The 22,080-nt window shown below is 35.7% G+C and overlaps 1 protein-coding gene across 1 annotated transcript in view; it reads right to left on the bottom strand.

The window, feature by feature from the left end:
- Positions 1 to 22,080, bottom strand: part of FAM198B (family with sequence similarity 198, member B) — a 48,088-nt gene that overhangs the window by 8,732 nt on the left and 17,276 nt on the right. The window lies entirely within an intron of this gene.

The raw sequence follows: 22,080 nt of genomic DNA, 5'->3' as shown, positions 1-22,080 counted from the left end.
TCTTCTTAATTTCAGTCATTTTATGCAGTACCTTCACTGACTTTGAATATAAGAGAAATAAAATGACGTAAAAGAGACTGCATCTGATTGCCAATTATTTAAGGTAAGGTCAGAAAGAACATGAAAACTAACTTTTCTAAAAGCTGCTTCCCATCCAATCACCTCTTTTTTTTTTTAATACACATTAACTAATGATTCTCAAAGAATCTGTGTACCATTTTATCATCATCCTTGTTTCATCTAGTTATATTAACATTAAAAATTTTAAAGCCTAAATCTTATTTAATTTTAACTACAATATCAAAGTCTGTTATATTGGACATATGTGTTTCGAATATAACCCTTTAAGAAAACTCTACCAAACATTTCTTAAATGCTTCTTCAAACCCTAAGTTCTTCCATCATTGTGAATTTCATAGTAGTGGGGAAAGGACTAAAATACATAACTACATTTGTACTGTTTCTATAACAAAACCATGAGTATTATATATTTATGTTAAATAATAAGCTCTTTAGAGATAAGGCCCTTTCAGTACTTCTGTAAACGTTATATTTTTCTATCTTTAAACTACCCAAAAGCATTAAAAGTTAAAGGTGGAAAAGATTGATTTAGGTCATCTTCTTATTTCCTTACCAACATTAGATTTTTTGCTACAGTGTACTTTTAAAGTACTTCGTCTGATCCAATTCTGAATGATTTAACAGTCTGTGATGATTTCGCCACTTCCCTGACAGACCGTTGTGCCATCCAGATCTAACAGACATTATTATTGAAAACAGGTGTGTGTGTTCAGCCCAACTTCTCTTCTAGAAAATGTTGCCACTCATTCTTTTCAGATCTATATATGTATTTGATGGCTATATACATAAAATACATATAGTGTGTGTGTGTGCGCACGCATGTGCACAAACATTGTGTGTACACCTACAGATGTAAAATCAGCTGTAAGTTCTCAAATAACCTAGGTTTTACTTCGTTTTCCTTATCCTCCAACTATAGTAAATTATGTCTTTGTATTATTGCCTTTGTCTAGCAAGGGGTTATGTACCTCTTAATTCATGTTCTCTAGCTCTTCTCAGAATTTTGTTTATAGCCTTCCTTTTGAATTCACATTCAAGATACCAAAAATAACTTGACCACAAAAACATAATCTACTCCCTTAAATTCAGTGCCATTTCGTTGGGCAGTTAATTTAGTTATCTGTTGAGCATATTTACGCTTACTTTTAAGACTGCTTATCTATTTTTTAAAGCCTAATAAAGCACATCCTACATAGCTATGAATCCATAATATGGTTTTAATATACTTGTTTAGTGCATACATTAAAACAATCACTTAACTACTGCATGATTAAGCACTGTAGTGCACATCTACGTGTCTATGGAGGTAATTATCCTACAAAGAAGGCTATCTGGGGATAAATTTTGTCAGCTAAGCAATGGTGAGTGTTAGTCCTCATTATTACTGCTTGTTCAAATTCACGTCTTCTCATTCTTTAAAACAGGAATATCTTTTGCAAAACTGATCTTCTGCATCTTAAAATACTGCCAACCACCATTTTCCATAAAATGACTCTTTCCTTTCTTAGGAAAATACATCTTTTCAATGTTTACCTAACTAAAATTGTACTCAGAAAAACCCAGGTGTTCCAGCCAAAGTTTTTGTTGGTGGTGGTGGGATATTTTTAGATATATTTCCTTCTTCTAAAGTTTTTCTTAAATTCCATTTTCCTTTGGTAGTGTTAGTTTTGCCTGTAGGAAAAAAGTATCTTATGAGTGATTCAGATTATGCTTGCAGCACCAACACAAGGGTGCCTCTGCTGCACTGTTCTAGTTCCCCAAAACCCATTAGAAATCTGCAGAAACTCAAAGATGTTCCATCCCTATGCACACTACCCACACCAGCTATGTCTTCAAAAATGGGTCTATCAAGAAATTGTGTCAGTTTCTTCATATCTTCTTTTTCCTCAAAACAATATGATCAAATCACTAATTTCAGGCAATGCTTGGATGAAGGCAATAAAAAGCACTATATTTTGGCCAGGCATGGTGGCTCACGCCTGTAATCCCAGCACTTTGGGAGGCTGAGGTGGGTGGATCACGAGGTCAGCAGTTCGAGACCAGCCTGGCCAACATGGTGAAACCCCTCTCTACTAAAGTTACAGAAAACATTAGCTGGGCATGGTGGCATGTGCCTGTAAATCCTAGCTACTCGGGAGACTGAGGAGAATCATTTGAACCCGGGAACAGAGGTTGCAGTGAGCCGAGATCGCCCCATTGCACTCAAGCCTGGGCGACAGGGTGAGACTCCGTCTCAAAAAAAAAAGTGCTATATTTTTATTTTATTTATATATATAATGCTGTTAATATTAACAATAAAAACATTAATAGCAGTTTTATATTGAGTGTTTAGTATGTGCCAGGAACTGTATACTTAATGATTCACATGTATTATTTCATTTAATCCTCATAGTAACCTTAAGCATAGGTGATACCAATAGTCTCATTTGATAAATGAGGAAACTGAGGCACAAGAGGGCTAGCTGACCTCCTCAAGGCCCCTCAACTCTTAAATGACAGAACTCTAAGGATTCCAGTCCAGGTATCTACGGTTTTAAAGTCCATGCTCTTATCCATCCTGATTGTATCTCTCAGGTTTAGTCTCCAAAATGATACTGCAAAAAGCAAGCGCATTTGTGTAGAATGTTCAATGATACTGAATTTAAAATATTAGTTATAAGGGTTTCATCAGAAATACAAAGAACTTCAGTAGGATTTCAGAGAAAAACTCATGAAGGAGATGACATTACAGTTAAATTTTAAGAGCCAGGCAGTATTAGCTAAAAACCAGGAAAGGCATGGAGGTAAGAAATCCAAAGGCATCTTTAGAGATACCATGAGTGTATTTGGCCAGTGCTTCTCTATGTGGACTATTGTTTTGTTAAATAAATGATTAATCATTAGATAAATAAAATTTTTTAAATGGAAAATACCAGATAGACATCTTGTTAGATTCAACAGACAAAATTATTCTATCAAATTATTATAAAAGTTTCTAATTGCTTACTTTGTATTATCTCATCATGAACTGGTATGAAGTGGCATGCGTCCTTGGATCATATTTTGAGTAGCACAGTACAAGACCACGTTACTGAGAGTAAGGGGAACATTAGGGCAGGTAGTCAGAGAGAAAAGTGGAGAAGACTATTGTTACCTAGGTGCAGTTATGTGCACCTACAGTTCCAGCTACTCAAGAGGCTGAGGCAGGAGGATCGCTTGAGCCCAGGAATTCAAATCGAGCCTGGGCAACATAGCAGGACCCCACTCCCCCACTCCCCAAAAAACGCACTGTGCCTATTAAAAAAAAAAAAGCTAAAAATGTTTTATGTGTCTGCAAGTTTCATTTTTATTTTCTCATGCAGAGCTGGAAGAAAGGTTGAAAGCAAGGGAGTAGGTCAGCAGATGAAAACATTAAAAGAATGAAAACCAAAGGGAACACAGGCAGAACGTACTTGACAGATAAAAACAGGGTAAAATGAGGATATTCTTCCTGACATAGGTAGGAAATTCCCATCATCCAAACGTTATTCTCATTCAAATCTGTTAGTTAAATTAGATAAACTTCTGTTTTTCCACCTGTTTTCCACCTCTTTAAGGGTCTAAGTGAGGGTATAATCATAAGCATCTATGTAGGTGTGTGTGTTTCTGGTTTGGTAAGTCAGCATCTTAAGATCCGCACCGTCTCTTTTCAAATGATTCGTTTTCAGTATTTAAAAACTGCATCTTTAGAAAGAAAAACACGTATCAGAGAGAAAGTATAAATATGCAATAAGACATGTAATTGGTGGAATTTAACATTCACCATAGTAATTCACTCAATGCCTAGCACATAGTAGGCACTCAATAAATGTTTGTTATTGGATGAACCCTGCTAAAAGTTGGCACCCACTTTGTATGTGGCTATTTACAATGCTCCTCCAAAGCACTGTCTTATATTGGGAAGAATCATATAAACAAAACGATGGTAGCTTATCAAGATAATGGATTTTTTAAAATGTAGCATACACTGAATAAAGTACAAAAAAAAATGAACAGGCCAAATAATGGAATGGCCTGTGCTTGTCACGTGCTTTTGGTTAGTTTCTTTATGTGGGTTTAAATTAACTAACCATGGATAATGAATTCTCATATCTCACAGAGGGTCCGCCATAATGCCATGTATGTAATAGGCATTCGATAAATACATACTGGGCAGGTTGACAGAAATAACAAAAGGAAATTATTTTCTACAATTAGTAGTTTTCTGGAAGATTTCTTTCAATCCAAGCTACCTCATTGGATATCTCATTTAGAAAAAAGTTCCATTTACAACAATTATTTTAATTATTTCAAAAAGGGAAAAAGACAGTGGGAATTGTTATCATTTTCAGCACCCCTTCAGACAGACAGATACAAAAACATATGGACTTGTTTATCAGTTAATAACTTATACTGGAAAATCCCTTCACATGAATTTGCCTTGATGAAAACCATTGTATGGTTGCCATATTATCAATGGAACTAGAGTTGGCCCATGTAGTCTAATGAGTGTATAAAGGGGACACTAGAATGTAGAGAACGCAACCTCAGACAAATCCCACCATCTCCATGGCACTTGCTAATATAGACACAGCCTCTTTCTTGGGGAGCTATACAAAGCAAAAGCCCACAGTATTCCCCCCGCTCCACCCCTCGCCAGCACCTGTATCACCTGGGAACTCTCACCGCATAAAATAATGAATTTCATTCTTGTTCTCTGCTGCCATGACAACAGGTGCCTGTTAAATTGGTGAGCATGCATAAGTGACTTGAAGAGCAGTTGACGAACGAAGAGAAGTGTAAAAATAGTCTGCAATGTAGAAATCTAACAATGGGCATAGGCTCCCTCATGCCTCTGCCTCTGTAAGGAGCATTCATTGCTCTACTCCACCTTTACTTTCGAATTCCATGTTTAAAAATAAATATCAGTGTATCCCAATCCAGGGAAGAATCTCTAGTTTCTTCCACATTAATAAACAACAAGTAACAACACAGTATTTCTTTACATATGAGTAAAAATATTCTAAGGTTATTATACATTTGGATTGATTTCTATAGATGTAATGTTTAAAATCCATATACTGCACCTCTCAATAAGAACCAGAAGTCAAACATCACTATGCCACAGAAGACTGGAGTCACCAGGCAAGCAACAATCTATTTTTGGAGAAAGAAAATTTATGTTCTATAATTTGCACAAGCAGAGATACATGAAAATAGTCTCTGTCGAAGACACATCCATTTTCCTGTAAAGATTTAAAAAGAACACTCAGACTAAAAAAAAAATATTTTTTACATTTTATGAAATTCTGATTTATAGAATGAACCGCTATTAAGCAATAAATTTAACATGGAAATGAAATAACTTTATTGTAATAAAATTTTTAATTGCTTTTCTTCAGTGTAGTAAAGCACTACTATTTGGAACTAAATCTATAAAACAGAATTAGAAATAAGTAAAACATGTTCATTTACATCTGAAGGAATGGTAATACCAGTGAAAACCTTTTTTTTTTTTCTTAACTGATGTGTATTACTTTTATTATTAATATAGAATTTCTATCAATTTTATTTCTTCTATAATATAGATTTTTAAAGGAAAATGACAAAAATAAGTAAAGATAAGCTAAATGACTATATTAAAACCTAGTTTTGGTTATGGCTAACAGAACCTAATGTAGCAATCAAATCTAATAGCTATTTTAACTTATACTTTTTTATAAAAATCAGTTCTCTTTTAAAAAATAAATTAATTTTGACAGTCTAATTATTTTCTGGTCACTAAAAATTAATTCTGCTTTTATGAATTAAACTTTTCTTAAAAATTACTTTTACATGTACATATAGAATTTTCCATTCTATGTTTCTATGCTTCTTGGGTTAGAAAATAGCTATAATATGAAGCCCTTTATATAACCTGGCTAAAATATTTCAGAACACTGCTAAAGCACTTTACATTAAAAGTTCCTAATCATCAAAATAATCCAGAATGGTATGTATTTTTCCCCATATTACAATTGAAGAAAAACGTTCAGAGAGGATAGCAACCTGCCTAAGGAGATAAAACGAGTGACTCGTGTGGATTTCAAAAGACATCTGCCTGCCTACCACGATGCTTCCCCTGCTAGAAAAGACAAAGTTCTTGCTTTCATGAAGATTACAACTTAATGCCTCTAAGTATGATTCGCTGGGTATTCTCTATAGCAACCAGCATCATACTTTATACAGTGCAGGTACTTTATAAATGATTGTTGAAAGAAATCAAAGAACGCACACCAGCTCCACTCAGCTCACCCATTGAAACAGAATTCAGATGGCTATCGACTAAAAGATCTGTTTTCCCCTACCCGTCCTTTTGTGGAAATGTCAAAATCTTAAAATCACAGAATCTTAGAATCACAGAAATGGAATACCTTTGAAGTTACTGGATCTTATATAGACAAAAGGGAGTGTATTTCAGAAAAGATAGCCTAGAACAGTGGTCTTCAAACTTTTGATTTCAGAATTCTTTCACACTCTTAAAAATTACTGAGGACCACCTAAGAGTATTCATTTGTGATTACTTACCATATCAAATGAAAAATTAAAGCCAAGAATTTAAAAAATAAGTATTCATTAAATTCATATAAAAATAACCTATCATATGTTAATACAAATTACATATTTTAAAGGAACTTGCTATACTTTCCAAAGAAATGAGAGAAGTGGCATTGTTCTTTCAAGTTAAAATGGCATTTAATGAAAAAAGCAGCTAGTTCAGCTCACAATTCAAACATTATGTAAGTGGTTTCCTCAAGACAACCATTGCACTATGGGATAAGTTGATGTGCTTTACACATTCTCATTTTGTCACACAGGATATTAAAAAGACAGAAACTTACAGGTAGAGATTTTTTAAAATTAATAGATTTTCACTGCTTCAAGAAAAATTTTAAGGGAATCTGGCATTTATTTCATGTGTTATTTTTCTTCCTGTGACTGCAGTGGCAGTGAAGGGTACAATGACCACTGGTATAGTTTGGTGCCTGCCTTTATTCATGCTAACGCATCAACAGATTTAACCACTACTGCATGTATCAACACTGAAAAAAACGAAAAAACAAAGTCTTAGTATTACTGTGAAAATAGTTTTGTCCGTATGGACTCCCGGAAAGGCACACAAAAACCATGCCCCAAACACTTTCATTCAATTTGACCACACAACAGTAATAATTCTTGGAAGCTCCATATAACTCTTAGTGATGCATGCCCATAAACATCATGAATATGGTTGGGAAGAGCATGAAACTAACAGAATACTTATCCTACTTTAGAACTGGTTGAAACAGCTCTCACTTAACCCTTAACCCTCTCTGAATCTACTTCTTCATTAGCCAATAATGAGTGATAAATTTTAAAAAATACATACAAAAACCATATACATGGAGCCCAATGAGTAACTGTCTGCCGTCTCAGATGTTCCTATGAAAACACTATCCTGTTCATTTTCCCAAAACGGTTATATTTGCATCCTACCAGACTTACTCAGAGGTTCAGTGCTTTGACCTCTTGCTTTGCTCAAACATACCCATAAAGGTTGGTTTCAGACTGTCTATGGTTCAATGGCACAGGCTTAGTGAAGAGGCCAATCCTAAAAGCTAGTCCCAGCAATACATTAAACTATGTTTGAATCTCAAATGGTTATTTATGAAATCACACAGGCTTCCTCAAATCTCTCATCTTTCTAGCCCAGCTATGTCTATAACTAGACTTGCCATTGAAGCATACTAACTATGCACTGATCAATTTCAACATAGTCTAAAAAAACTCACCACAGGGTGGAAATAAGCAAAAGAGACATAAAATTTAAAAATATATACTGCACTTTTGATTAATAATAAAATTAGAATGAATCCAGTAATGCTCAACAGGTTGTCACTTAGCAATTTGAAAATTATAAATATAACATATTTGATCAGAAATTTCCTTCTTTAATTCAGACTAATTTAAGAGCAAAGACTTATGTTAACCAATTTTCTAGTCTACATGTGATGCAGATGAGGCTTTAGAACAACAACGCCAGCAATCTCTGAGCATGAATGCTAGATAGTAGATGGAAAGAATATATTAAGTTATAGAGGCTTTCAGGTTGGAAGCAGACATGAGGAATCTATATGTTTCTTAGATATGATTTGAGACAAAGATCAGTCTGAAAAGGATGTGTACGAGCACATGTTATAATGACCCCTGTTCATCATAGAGGCATAGCTTATGAGCTATTGGGCCTCAATAACCAGAATGTATCAGAAAACATTCAGAAGTACACTCTGGTTATTGAGGACAGGTATCTCATAAGGTACGCCTCTATAATGAACATGGGTCAGGGTGGCTAGGCTATTCTTTTTCTTAAAGTTGCCATCATGAAAAAAATGCTTAAATTATGTGAAGTGAGAGAATGTGGTCTTAAAAGTCAAGTCTCTACTAGAAAAATGAGGTTAATGCCCAAAAGGGAGATTCATTGGTTAGTGTCCTTATATTTACTTTTCTTTTTTTCTTTTTCTTTTTTTTTTTATTTATTTATTTATTTTTTCTGAGACAGAGTCTTGTTCTGTCGCCCAGGCTGGAGTGCAGTGGCACTATCTCGGCTCACTGTAAGTTTCGCCTCCCGGGTTCACGCCATTCTCCTGCCTCAGCCTCCCGAGTAGCTGGGACTACAGGCGCCCGCCACCATGCCAGGCTAATTTTTCTGTATTTTTAGTAGAGACAGGGTTTCACTGTGTTAGCCAAGATGGTCACGATGTCCTGACCACCCGCCTCAGCCTCCCAAAGTGCTGGGATTACAAGCATGAGCCACCGCACCTGGCCGATGTTGTGGTTTCTTACAGCACCAAATACCACAATGAGCAGCTCCACACTGTAGAACATTCAAAGAAAGACCTATTCAATCTCCACCATTAAAGGCAGTGGTGAAGAGACCATGAAAAAGAGTGTGGGGCATATTCAATCAGCAGTGGATAGACCAAACTACAACACACACACACACACACAAACACACACATACACACCCTGTATGAGGAAATAGTGGCAGACAAGATTGGAAAGTCAGCAAATTAGGTCATGGGATTTATTAAAAGCATGCTATTTTTTTTCTATATAAACTGTACCCTTGGATAACCACAAAGGACCTAAGGTGAGATTTCTCTTTAAAGAAGTAGTCCAACTAATAAATGAAGAATTAATTATATAATTAATATCTCACCATTGTTCAGTTCCCAGTGAACTAACTGGCGGATCAATGTGAACATCAGTAGATGCTATTATCACAAAAAGGACTAACCAGATATGATGTCTTGTGATAAAAGAACACACCACTATCTACAAAGAAGACTTGAGAAAATAAATCAAATCTAAATTTGATCATCAATTCAACACAAATCTATAGGGAATATAGACAATGGAAGAGCAAAAGAAAGGCACCGCGAAAGTACAACCAGCAAAATCTAGAGTGTGAACTCTACAAAACAAATGATCTGGTTTCTTCAACAGGCTATTGAAAGGGAAAAGAGAAGATATAGAGATGAAGTCCATAGATTAGAAGACACACCAACCAATCACAAAGTGTGGGCATTATTTAAATATTGATTCAAATAAACAAACTGAAATATATAAATGACACTTATGAAACAAAAATGTGGCCACTGATTGGATATTTGACTAAATCACTGCTCAATTTTATTTTGGGTATGATCATAGTAATGTGCTTATGTGTTTTATCTTCAATGATATACACTGAAATACTTACAGATGAAATAGTATAACGCCAATTATTTTCTTGAAATTAATGTGGACGTGGAAAGTAGATAGAGATTTAACAAAATGGATCATGAGCTGATAATTGCTGAAGCTGAGTGACAGGCACATAGGGGTTTATTATAATATCCTGTCTGCTTTTGCTTATGTTTAATTTTCCATAATAATTTTTAATGTTCTAAAGAATTTAAACTTTATTTTCCAATCAAATGGAAGTCTTTAGAGATTTTATTTTGCAAGTGGCAATATGATTAAAAGGGAAATGGAAAGATAAATTCAGCAATGATCTGCACATTAATTGGCAGTTGGGGAAGACTAAAGACCAGGAGATTAGTTAAGAGTCTCTTACAGCAACTTGATCTACATTGACAAAAGTCTGATTGAGGTAACATTAATAGAAATGAAAAGGAAAAAGTGACAGGAATGATTTTGAGGAACATAAAAGTTCACTACTACTTGAATATGAAACACTAAGCAGAGAAAGATTAAAAGATGACACAAAAATCTCAAACCTGGCACATTTTAAAAATAGTAATGTCATGAATAAAAACAGGCCAGTCAAGATGACAAATTATTAGGTGATGAGGTAACCAATTTTACTTCTGGACATCAAGTTTGAGAGGAAGAAGTGACCACTTGCTATTAAAGTAAATTATTGTTTAGCTACACATGCATTAAAAAAAATCCTTTGTGCTGTCTCCTAAAATGTGATGATGTGTTTAAAAATACAGTGTCATAAATTAAACTTAGCATAATAAAATAATTGAATAAAATAAAAATATAAGTCAAACTTCCTTGTTACTAATATTAAAATAGCCCAAACCCTTCTTTGATAAAATTCTACATTTTTTGTCATGTTTTACCATTAGTTTACATTATTTCACAGCAAAAAGTATTCATGTTCCTGATATCATAAGTAGATCTGTATATGTACTTATTTTACATCATTTTCCCTGTCTCCATACATCTAAACACATAAAACAGTGAACACATCATAGGTGCCCAATAAATACCAAGTCTTCTGCCCAATATGCTCATTTATTGCAAGCAGTACTCAGAAGAATAAGACTGTAATTTTGCCAGATAATTTGGAAAGTCTTCTGAAGCTTCCTTAAGTAAGATAACATCATTATTTTATTAAATAGTATCATTAATTATCTTAAGTAACATCATCAATACTGAAATAATTTATCCTAGCGACAAACTATGGAAATATATATAGTAGAAACTGTGTCTAAGTCAGACTTTTGAAATTCATTTATGACAAACTTAGTTGCACACAATTAAAAGTCTACAACAACCACAATACTGTTCAGTGCTTAGCATGTCCATACCTGAAAGTTTGGAATTTGTCATTTTTAATGCCTAGCATCATACATTCCCATATCCTTTACCTTAGTAAGTGATTTCTTGTGACTAAGTGAACCAGTCTAATTACCTCTATAAAAAAAAATTGGGAAGATGCCTCAAAAACAATAAAAAGCAGAAATATATTGTTCTCTAAACTCTCTGATCCTTGACAATTTTTGCTCCCTAGGTCCGCCAATTCAGCATGCTACCCAATACTGACAACTAATCCCAGACTTTCTTTGCTACTTGAAGCCAAGACGACATTCAACTACATCATCTCTCATTGTTTACTAGAAAACTAATGCGAAACTGTTTCATTCATTTGCTTGAACTTACCAATACATACATGGCTAGAGGTCATTTAGTTTGGCAGTATTATGATTCAGCAAAACAATAAAACCAACTCAAACTATTTGAAATCCCAATGTCCAGGACCCTGGAGCACCATGTCTCTTGCTGTCATAGCACCTGCCTGTGAGTGTGTTTCCTCACTTGCCTCTGAAAGCTGGCAGCAAGACCCTTGTCCATCAAGCAGGAGAAAAATCCTCATCATCTATCAAGAGGACCATAGTTGGAATCTTTCTTTCTTATCCACATAGACTGTTCCTGCAGAAACAGATCTTTCCGTGAACAGTAATAAGTTCCCTCTTGTTTAAACAATGATTGGTTGGAATTTTTATTCTTACTTTTTTCACACCATTAAGTGGGAAAAAAAAATAATGCACAGAATCAAAAACAGGAGAAGGTAGGACAAAGATGAACACCTCTTAATCTAGTTCATTAGACTCAGGAAGTAATTCTTTAGAAGTCAGGTAAGAATTAGGAGGACAGAGTTAAATTGAAAGAGACAAATCTAGGAGGCAAGGCATACCAACTCATATTATTGTTGTCTGTTGAATTTATGAATGTAAGTTTACTATAGCCATCTGAGAGAAAACCACCTTTAGGGAACAGGATATTTCTGTAAGCACCATTTCTCCCACTTAATGAACTTGTGCAAACCCTTTGCTAAAATTCCTCTCTTATAAACTCTCCTCCCATCTCTTGTACTCACCTAATTTCTGCAGGTTTTTCTATTTCTAGATTACACGTCACATTTTCTATCTACACTCTTGAAATTTCTTTTTATAAAATATTACTCTTAATTATGGCATCTGCTATATGCTTCTGTGATTATCTGTCTCTTCTACTAGACTGTATAACTCTTGAGGGCTGGGAAATGGATCCATTCATCTTTTATTACCAGCACTAAACCTACTCAGTGTCTGGAGCAGACAAGAGCTCAGAAAAGTCTGTTACAATCAAGTGAAAAGAAATACATGCAGACTTTTAATTTGATGGTAGAAAAAAGTATCTCCCAAGACATATCTTTGTTGGTCCTCCTTTATGCTAACACCCATTCATTGATCATTAAATAAACAGTTATTCTTAGAAAATGTAAGTATATGAAGAATTCCATCAAATAGTGAAAATTTTTACTTGTTTGATTCTTTTATTTTCTGAACTTCTAATTCTCTTCCTTTAACAAAGCTAAATATACATGTATTGTGAGAATACTTTATATCTTTCATGTTTAACATTTTTAATCTGACACTTTGGACTTAATATTTTAATATAACTAAGTAGGTTTTTTTCTTTTTTCAATAAACCATGCCCTGAGTAAGTGTGACATTTCCAGACACTCTGCTGCTAATAGAATTGTTACAAAGTTGAAAAAGACAGGGACTTGCCCTTGAGAAATTTACTGTTTGTCAAGACAGACTACTCAAAAATAATTAAAACTTAATAGGCAAAGCCCTATACATATGAAAGTCCAAATGAAATTATTTGGGAATGGCTTATAATTTAATGAATAAAAATAATGATAAAATAGTTTATTTAATTCTTACTTATTTCTACTCTTATTTCTGGATGATCAGTTGCTTAATTCATAAGCAATAATTATTGAGTGCCTACCATGTACTAGGCATCATTCTAAATGCTTTATGTATATAAAAATATTTAATCATCTCCATAGCTCTCTATACATGCAGAGCTTGTTCCTATTTTTACAGATTATTATTCCTATTTTACAGATGAGGACACCAGTGCAGAGAGAGGTTCAAGCAACTTCTTGAGGTTAAATCAGTAGTAGCAGAAATGGGACTAAAATGTAGCTGACTGCAGAGTGCCAGCTCCTAACCACTACAATACAGTGTCTCTTTGGTCAAAAAGCAAGTTTTCTACCTCCTAAATGTGCTCCTGTTATTTTATATAATCTTTTGAGAGAAGTTTGACCAAATCTTGGAGGCTCAAACACTCTTTAGAATACTTGTCTTTGTCATCCAAATGGAGGTGACTTTTTGTCTAGGCAGTTTATACCCCATGCTTCGAGAATAAAAGATTACTTGTGTTTCTCTCACATTTTACAGACCCAGTAAAATGGCATAGCCTTTGTGAATGTAGATTTGTTAAATGGGTAAAACAAAAAGAATGCTGTGTACAGAAAATTAACAACTGGGTTCTGTATTCCATTGCTCTTGTTCTGGCATCATAGAGCAAGTGATTTTAGTTTGCTTCAGGCATAACTTTTCTAAGATTGTTCACAAATATCCATCCAATACATTCCTAAATACCATTTAACTGAAGCATTTATTCTCATTTAAAATAAAATTATCAGTGTAATTGATGAGAAAGAGTGTATAGATAATAATAACTATTTACTATGGCATTCACAAAAAATGACTTGTTTGTCCATTTGTTTATGTATTTATTCAATACATTTTTTTAATTGATATTGTTCTAGAAACATTTTATGGCCAGGTGTGGTGACTTACGCCTATAATCCCAACACTTTGAGAGGACGAGGCAAGAACATGACTTGAGCTCCAGAGTTTAAGACCAGCCTGGGCCACATAGTGAGACTCCATCTCTATTGAAAATCAAAAAATTAATCAGGCATGGTGGCACATACACATAGTCCCAGCTACTCAGGAGGCTGAGGCAAGATGATCACTTGAGCTGGAAGGTTGAGGCTGCAGTAAGTTATGATCATGTCAACACACTCCAGCCTAGGCAACAGAGCAAGACCCTGTCGCAAAAAAATAATAATAATAAATTTAATTTAAATTTAAAAAAACTTTTATGATGGTGAAAACAGGAAGTAAAAGAATCAAGATATGATTTTATTAAAAACTTCTCTGGAGTAAGATCTACTGTAAGCGAAGCCAAAAGAAGAACAACAAAGTAAGAAAAAGTGTTTAAGACACAGGATTGACAAAGGTTAATTTTCATGATATACAAAAACTTTTTATCAGTCAATAAGGAAAAGCTACAGAATGCAATAAAAAAGCACAATGATTTGAGTGAGCAATTCACAGAAAGTAAAATGTAAATAATCTATACATATTTGAAAATAGAGGCTGGGTGTGGTGGCTCATGCCTAGCACTTTGGGAGGCCAAGGCAGGTGGATCGCTTGAGCCCAGGAGTCTGAAACCAGACTGGGCATAATGACGAGACATATCTCTAAAAAAATTTTTTAAGTTTTTAAAAAGTGTGGTAGCATGCGCCTGTTGTCCCAGCTACTGAGGAGGCTGAGGTGGAAGGATCACTTGAGCCCAAGAGTCTGAGTTTGCAGTGAGTTTTGATCACACCACTGCACTCCAACCTGGGCAACAGAGCAAGACCCTGTCTCTATTTTTAAAAAGGGAAAGAAAATATAATATCCTGAATATCGCTCAAAATGAAAAACTGAAAAATATAAATAACGCCCCATCACCATCTACAAGATTAGCAAAAATATTAATTTGCTTTCCACTTTCCACAGTTGGTAAGAGAAAAGGAAAGAGGTAGTTTCATACTTTACTGTTGAAATTGTAAAATGCTGCAACATCTGCAAGAAATTAGCCTCTTACCTTTTGCATTATGGGAAATAAATAAATGTTGAATGAACAAAATATGTAAGTCCATTCTCTCAGTTGCTATCCCTGTATATATAATTTGACAAACAGTGTTACTTTTGTAAATACTAACCAAATTAACTTCTAATAATCAGATTAACTTCTGATTTTAGCTTTGTGCTTTAGCCATAGCTAAAATCAGGAGCTCCAATCTTGGTATTATAATTTGAGTAAGTTCTAGTAAAGTCTTGCAGAGACCTCAACCTTATGGAGTATCAGAAAAGAGAAAGGCCGTCCCACCCCAGGCAGAGGGGGCAACAGATTTTAAACATTGATCTTTGTTGAAAACTCCTAATAGTGATTTCACATGTTCAGATTCGTCCTCAAGACCACAGACAATAGGCATGATAATGATTAAAGCTGCTGATGCACTCAGAAGAAGACTGAGGATCAGCTGGAATTTGTTCTTGCTCAGTCAGGAACAAGTATGAACAGCGGAAAGTTAAAAGTAAACACACATCTTGGAGAAACATCTCTCTTCCTCTATGTTGAATCGTATCTCTTAGAGGCAGCAAGCGTTACTACTCCCCTCAAAGAACTCTCTGCTTCAAATGGTATATTTAGAATGCCCTGGATGTCACAAGAACAGTACCAATCTTATATTCTTACTCATACTTGTCTCTATCCTCTCTATCATTGACAGCCGACAATCCTACTCATACTCCTCCTCCTTCACTATTTTATGGCAAAGCACTCTTCCTCTTTCGACCTCATAAAAATTAGAACTTATATTATGTCATCCAGCAATTCTTAGATGGATCTATCATTTGTTTCATACACTATGTTTCCTTAACTAAATAATTTTTAAAAAGCTTAAAGTGGGGCAGTGAGGATAATCACCTTGTACTACTTTGCTACCATTCTGGTTGTTTTCCTCACTATAACACATAGTAAATGTTGCATAAATTGAGCTTCCCTCAATAGAAAAAAGAATGATAAAGGCAGTTGGGTAGAATGAGATTTAGTTGAGGCGTTCAGAATTAAAACACATGTCATTAGAGAACATAAAGGTTTGCCCTATATTCACAATAGGTTAGCACTTATGTTCATCAGCTTCAAATCTCAAGGTCCTTTCTCATAGACTTCACTGCCAGGTTCATAATTTACTTTCCATCATCCTCATCATTTTCAGGAACTTCAATATCTCTGCTTACCACTCGCCAAACACTTGACCTCATAGTGAGAACCTTTACCTATTTCACCCTAGGTACTTGCATTCATTCTCCACTTTATCACTATGACATTTTATCATATGGACTTGTTTCATTAATCCAAGGATAACTTGGTAGTAGTTATACAATAATGGCTAAAAATATGGAATCTAGCATTAGCCAGATTTGATGATATCTCTGTTCAGGAACTTACGAGCTATGTAACATTGAACAAGTTAGGTAATTGTTGAGAGACAATTCTTCATGGCATTTCTGCACATCTTACATTAGATTTTGTTCTGCATGTTTTGTTTTGTTTTGGGGGGTTTGTTTGTTTGTTTGTTTGTTTGTTTGTTTGTTTTGGTTGACTGGTTTGTTTGTTTTGAGAGGGAGTCTTGCTCTGTCACCCAGGCTGCAGTGCAGTGGCGTAATCTCAGCTCACAGCAACCTCCACCTCCCGGGTTCACACCATTCTTCTGCCTCAGCCTCCTGAGTAGCTGGGACTACAGGCACTGCCACCACACCCAGCTAGTTTTTTTTATTTTTAGTAGAGACGGGGTTTCACCATGTTAGCCAGAATGGTCTCAATCTCCTGACCTCGTGATCCCCCCCACCGCCTCAGCTTCCCAAAATCTGCATGTATTTTTAAGAGTGTTAGCATACCAAACAGAGAGTATCTCCCTCTGAGATGAAGGGCAGATTTGTTTCCTGACAAAGATAATAAAGATAATGTATCCATCTGAGGCAAATATTTGGCAGGTTAGCTAGCAGCCCCTTATAGAATGGGGGGCTTCCTTAAGCTTAGAGTTCCTCAGCAGTAACATAAACACACTATCTGAAGCATTCACCAAGGCCACTCTGTATTGCCCCAATAGAACTTGAGAGGCAAGGGAGCATAAAACTCATGGCACCTGCTATATCATGAGTAATAAAGTCATTTGTCTCTGACCCAGGAGTCTCATATCTTCTGCTAACATCTATCAACCTGTGGCAGACTCACCTGTTAGCTTCCAAGTAAAGTAAAATCCCAGACTCTTTATAGCTCTTGATAATAACTTCTCTGTGCCTCAGTTTTCCTACCTATAAAATGGAGAAAGGATGCCTACTTCACAGAGCTAGTACATTAATAAAATGGAATAATGAGATAATGCATATATAATGCTTCAAACCAGTTACAGCCTTATAGCTGGACCCCTGAACACTCTTTAAGGAGGCAGAACTTGGTGGCTGCTGACCACCTCCTTGCCAAGTCAAATGTCCTACTCCCCAGTTCAGTCCTGGCTGGTGTCTCTGCACCACTGACATCAGGGATCCTTCTCTCCTCCATCAGCGTTCCTATTTCATAGTCTGTGACTCTACTAAACTGGGTTTCTTCCTACATTTTTGTCCTTCTCCAATTTCTTCCTCCTGCTCACACTCACAAAACAATGAATTAACAAAAGGATAATGTTTTCCAAATGTCCTAAGGCCATTCTAAATTTCTACAAGATACTAGTTAACAATGCAACAACAGAAAAGTTTTTTTTTCTAAAATGGGGGAAGGGAAAGGCATTAATCAGAATGAGGTGGTGGAGAAAGCCCTAAGATATTTATCAAAGGGAGAAAAGAGTCATAAGAAAACCTTATAAAACGTGAGGAGTCACACAATTATGTAGATGATCAATATTTATTATTCTCTAATGTAGAATCTTCATGAAAAATTTGCAATAAATTTAATTGGAAAGAAGGAAAAACAGTTGCATGGCCAAGTGACCATTGAAACACAGTGTGGAATGTTGGAAAGAAGACACTTTTACCATCAACAGATTTCAACAAATCCCAGCTCCAGACTTGAGTAGTTGTAAGAACTTGTGTGAGACACTTAAACTCACCAAACCTCAGTTTACTCACCTCCCAAATGGGGTAAGGCTATTTCTCATAGCTCAACAAATGGTAGCTATGGCAAGTATGATTACTGCAGGATGATGTAAACCAAAAATAAAATTCTAAGCCCCCAACCAACTGAACTGATTTCTACGCCTGGGGCATTCTACAACCAATAGAAATAGAAAAGATCATTCAAGAGTACTATGAACAACTTTATGCACACAAACTAGAGAACCTAGAGGAGATGGACAAATTCCTGGAAATATACAACCCTCCCAAGAAATAGAAACTCTGAACAGACCAGTAACAAGCAGCAGGACTGAAACGGTAACTGTGATGGTTAATATTGAATGTCAACTTGATTGGATTGAAAGATGCAAAGTATTGTTCCTGGGTGTGTCTGTGAGGGTGCTGCTGCCAAAGAGACTAACATTTGAGTCAGTGGACCGGGAGAGGCAGACCCACCCTCAATCTGGGTGGGCACCATCTAATTAGCTGCCAGTGCAGCTAGAATAAAGCAGGCAGAAAAGGTGGAAGAAGCTGACTTGCTGACTTCTGGCCTTCAACTTTCTCCCGTACTGGATGGTTCCTGCTTTCAAATATTAGATTCCAAGATCTTCAGCTTTTGGACTCTTGGACTTAGACCAGTGATCTGCCAGGGTCTCTCAGGCCTTTGGCCACAGACTGAAGGCTGCACTGTCGACTTCCCTACTTTTGAGATATGAGGACTTGGACCAGCTTCCTTGTTCTTCAGCTTGTAGACGGCATATTGTGGGACTTCGCCTTGTGACCGTGTGAGTCAAAAATCCTTAGTAAACTCCCTTTCATATATACATCGAACCTATTAGTTCTGTCCCTCTAGAGACCCTAACTAATACAGTAATTTAAAAATTGCCAACAAAAAAAGTCGAGGGCCAGATGGATTCGCAGCTGAATTCTACCAGACATTCAAAGAAGAATTGGAACCTATCCTATGACACTATTCCACTATAAGACAGGGAAAGAAGGAATCATCCCTACATCATTCTGTGAAGCCAGCATCACCCAATAGCAAAACCAGGAAAGGACACAACAAAAAAAGAAGAAACTACAGACCAATATCCCTAATGAACAAAGATGCAAAAATCCTCAGCAAAATACTAGCTAAACCAATCCAGCGTATCAAAAAGATAATCTGCCACGATCAAGTGGTTTCATACCAGGGATACAGGGATGATTTAACATATGCAAGCAAGTCAATAGATGTGATACACCACATAAACAGAATTTAAAACAAAAACTATATGGTCATCTCAACAGATGCAGAAAAATCATTTGACAAAATCCAACATCAATTTTTGGTTAAAACCCATTGGCATAGAAGGGACATACCTTAAGGGTAATAAAAGTCATCTATGACAAACCCACAGCCAACATTATACTGAATGGGGAAAAGTTAAAAGCATTCCCCCTGAAAACTGGAACAAGACAAACATCCCACTTTTCCCACTTCTATTCAACATAATACTGGAAGTCCTAGCCAGAACAATCAGAAAAGAGAAAGAAATAAAGGACATCCAGATCAGTAAAATGGAAGTCAAATTGTCACTGTTCACTGATTATATAATTGTATACCTAGAAAACCCTAAAGACTCCTCCAAAAAACTTCTAGAACTGATAAACGAATTCAGTAAAGCTTCAGGATACAAAATTAGTGTACACAAATCAGTAGCTCTGCTATACACCAACAGCAACCAAGCTGAGAATCAAATAAAGAACTTAACCCCTTTTACAATAGCTGCAAAAAAAATAAATAAAATAAAATACTTAGGAACATACTTAACCAAGGAGGTAAAATATCTCTACAAGGAAAACTACAAAACACTGCTGAAAGAAATCATAGGTGACACAAACCAATGGTAATACATCTCATGTGTGTTTGGATGGGTAGAATTAATATTGTGAAAATGACCATCCTGCTAAAAGCAATCTACAAATTCAATGCAATTCCTACCAAAATACCACCATAATTCTTCATAGAACTAGAAAAAAAATTATAAAATTCACATAGAACCAAAAAAGAGTCCACACAGACAAAGCAGGACTAAGCAAAAAGAACAAATCTGGAGCCATCACATTACCTGACTTCAGACTATACTATAAGGCTATAGTCACCAAAACAGTATGGTACTAGTATAAAAACAGGCACATAGACCAATGGAACAGAATAGAGGACCCAGAAGTAAGTCCAATACTCACAGTTAACTGATCTTCAACAAAGCAAACAACATAAAGTGGGTAAAGGACACCCTATTCAACAAATGGTGCTAGGATAATTGGCAAGCCACATGTAGAAGAATGAAACTGTATCCTCACCCCTTACCTTATGCAAAAATCAACTCTAGATGGATAAAAGACTTAAATATAAAACCTGAAACCATAAAAATTCCAGAAGATAACATCCGAAAAACCTTTCTAGACATCAGCTTAGGCAAAGGCTTCATGACCAAGAACACAAAAGCAAACTGCAACAACAACAACAAAAGATAAATAGATGGAACTTAATTAAACTAAAAAACTTTTGCATAACAAAAGAAATAATCAGCAGAGTAAACTGACAACCCACAGAGTGGGAGAAAATCTTCACAAACTACGCATGACAAAGGACTATTATCCACAATCTGCAAGGAATTCAAACAAATAAGCAAGAAACAGAAAAAAAAAATCCTATCAAAAACTGGGCTAAGGACATGAATAGACAATTCTCAGAAGATATACAAATGGTCAACAAACATATGAAAAAATGCTCAACATCATTAATGATCGGGGACATGCAAGTCAAAACCACAGTGTGATACCACCTTACTCCTGCAAGAATGGCCATAATAAAAAATAATAGATGTTGGCGTGGATGTGGTAAAAAGGGAACATGTTTGCACTGCTGGTGGGAATGTAAACTAGTACAACCACTATGAGAAACAGTGTGAAGATTCCTTAAAGAACTAAAAGTAGATCTACCATTTAATCCAGCAATCCCACTACTGGATATCTACCCAGAGGAAAAGAAGTCATTATACAAAAATGACACTTGCACATGCATGTTTATAGCAGCACAATTTGCAATTGCAAAAATATGGAACCAGACCAAATGCCCATCAATCAAGTAGATAAAGAAAATGTAGTACACATACACCATAGAATACCACTCACCCATAAAAAGGTATGAAATAATGGCATTTGCAGCAACCTGGATAAAACTGGAGACCATTATTCTAAGTGAAGTAACTCAGGAATGGAAAACCAAACACTGTATGTTCTCACTCATAAATGGAAGCTAAACTGTGAGGATGCAAAGTCATAAGAATGATACAATGAACTTTGGAGCCTTAGAGGAAAGAATGGGAGGAGAGTAAGGGATAAAAGACTACACACTGGGTACAGTGTACACTGCTCAGTTGATGCATACACCAAAAAATCAGAAATCACCACTAAATAATGTACCCATGTAACAAAACACCACCTGTCCCCCCAAAACCTATTGAAATTTTTTAAAAATAATACAATTAAAAAATAAAAGTAAACCTGAATACTAGTTCAGGCCATGATGGGAAAGGGTGGTTGGGCATGCCTCCTTATACCTTCTTCTCTTTGGAATTCAGGCACAGTTGACCAGAGTTAACATTAAGAGAGAACTTAAGATCGACAAAACAAACTCTTTGTAGCAATAAGATACCAGCATGACAGACAGTGGTCCCTGAAGAAATCAAAGTATTTTACCTCAAGATGTATTTCTCTGACATATTTTGAAATGGCCCTGCCAAGCTCTCACTTGTGTGGAAAATCTGCATTCTGTAGAGAATCCCCTTCCCTTTCCAGATCTGGTCCAGGAGAGATTAAGAGTCTGGTACCTCTTTAAGTCTGATAAGAA

Source organism: Colobus angolensis, unplaced genomic scaffold (assembly GCF_000951035.1).
Source record: "Colobus angolensis palliatus isolate OR3802 unplaced genomic scaffold, Cang.pa_1.0 Scaffold5, whole genome shotgun sequence".
Taxonomy (NCBI): Eukaryota; Metazoa; Chordata; class Mammalia; order Primates; family Cercopithecidae; genus Colobus; species Colobus angolensis.
The sequence above is the reverse complement of the archived record's forward strand: the minus strand, read 5'-3'. Positions and strand labels throughout refer to the sequence as shown.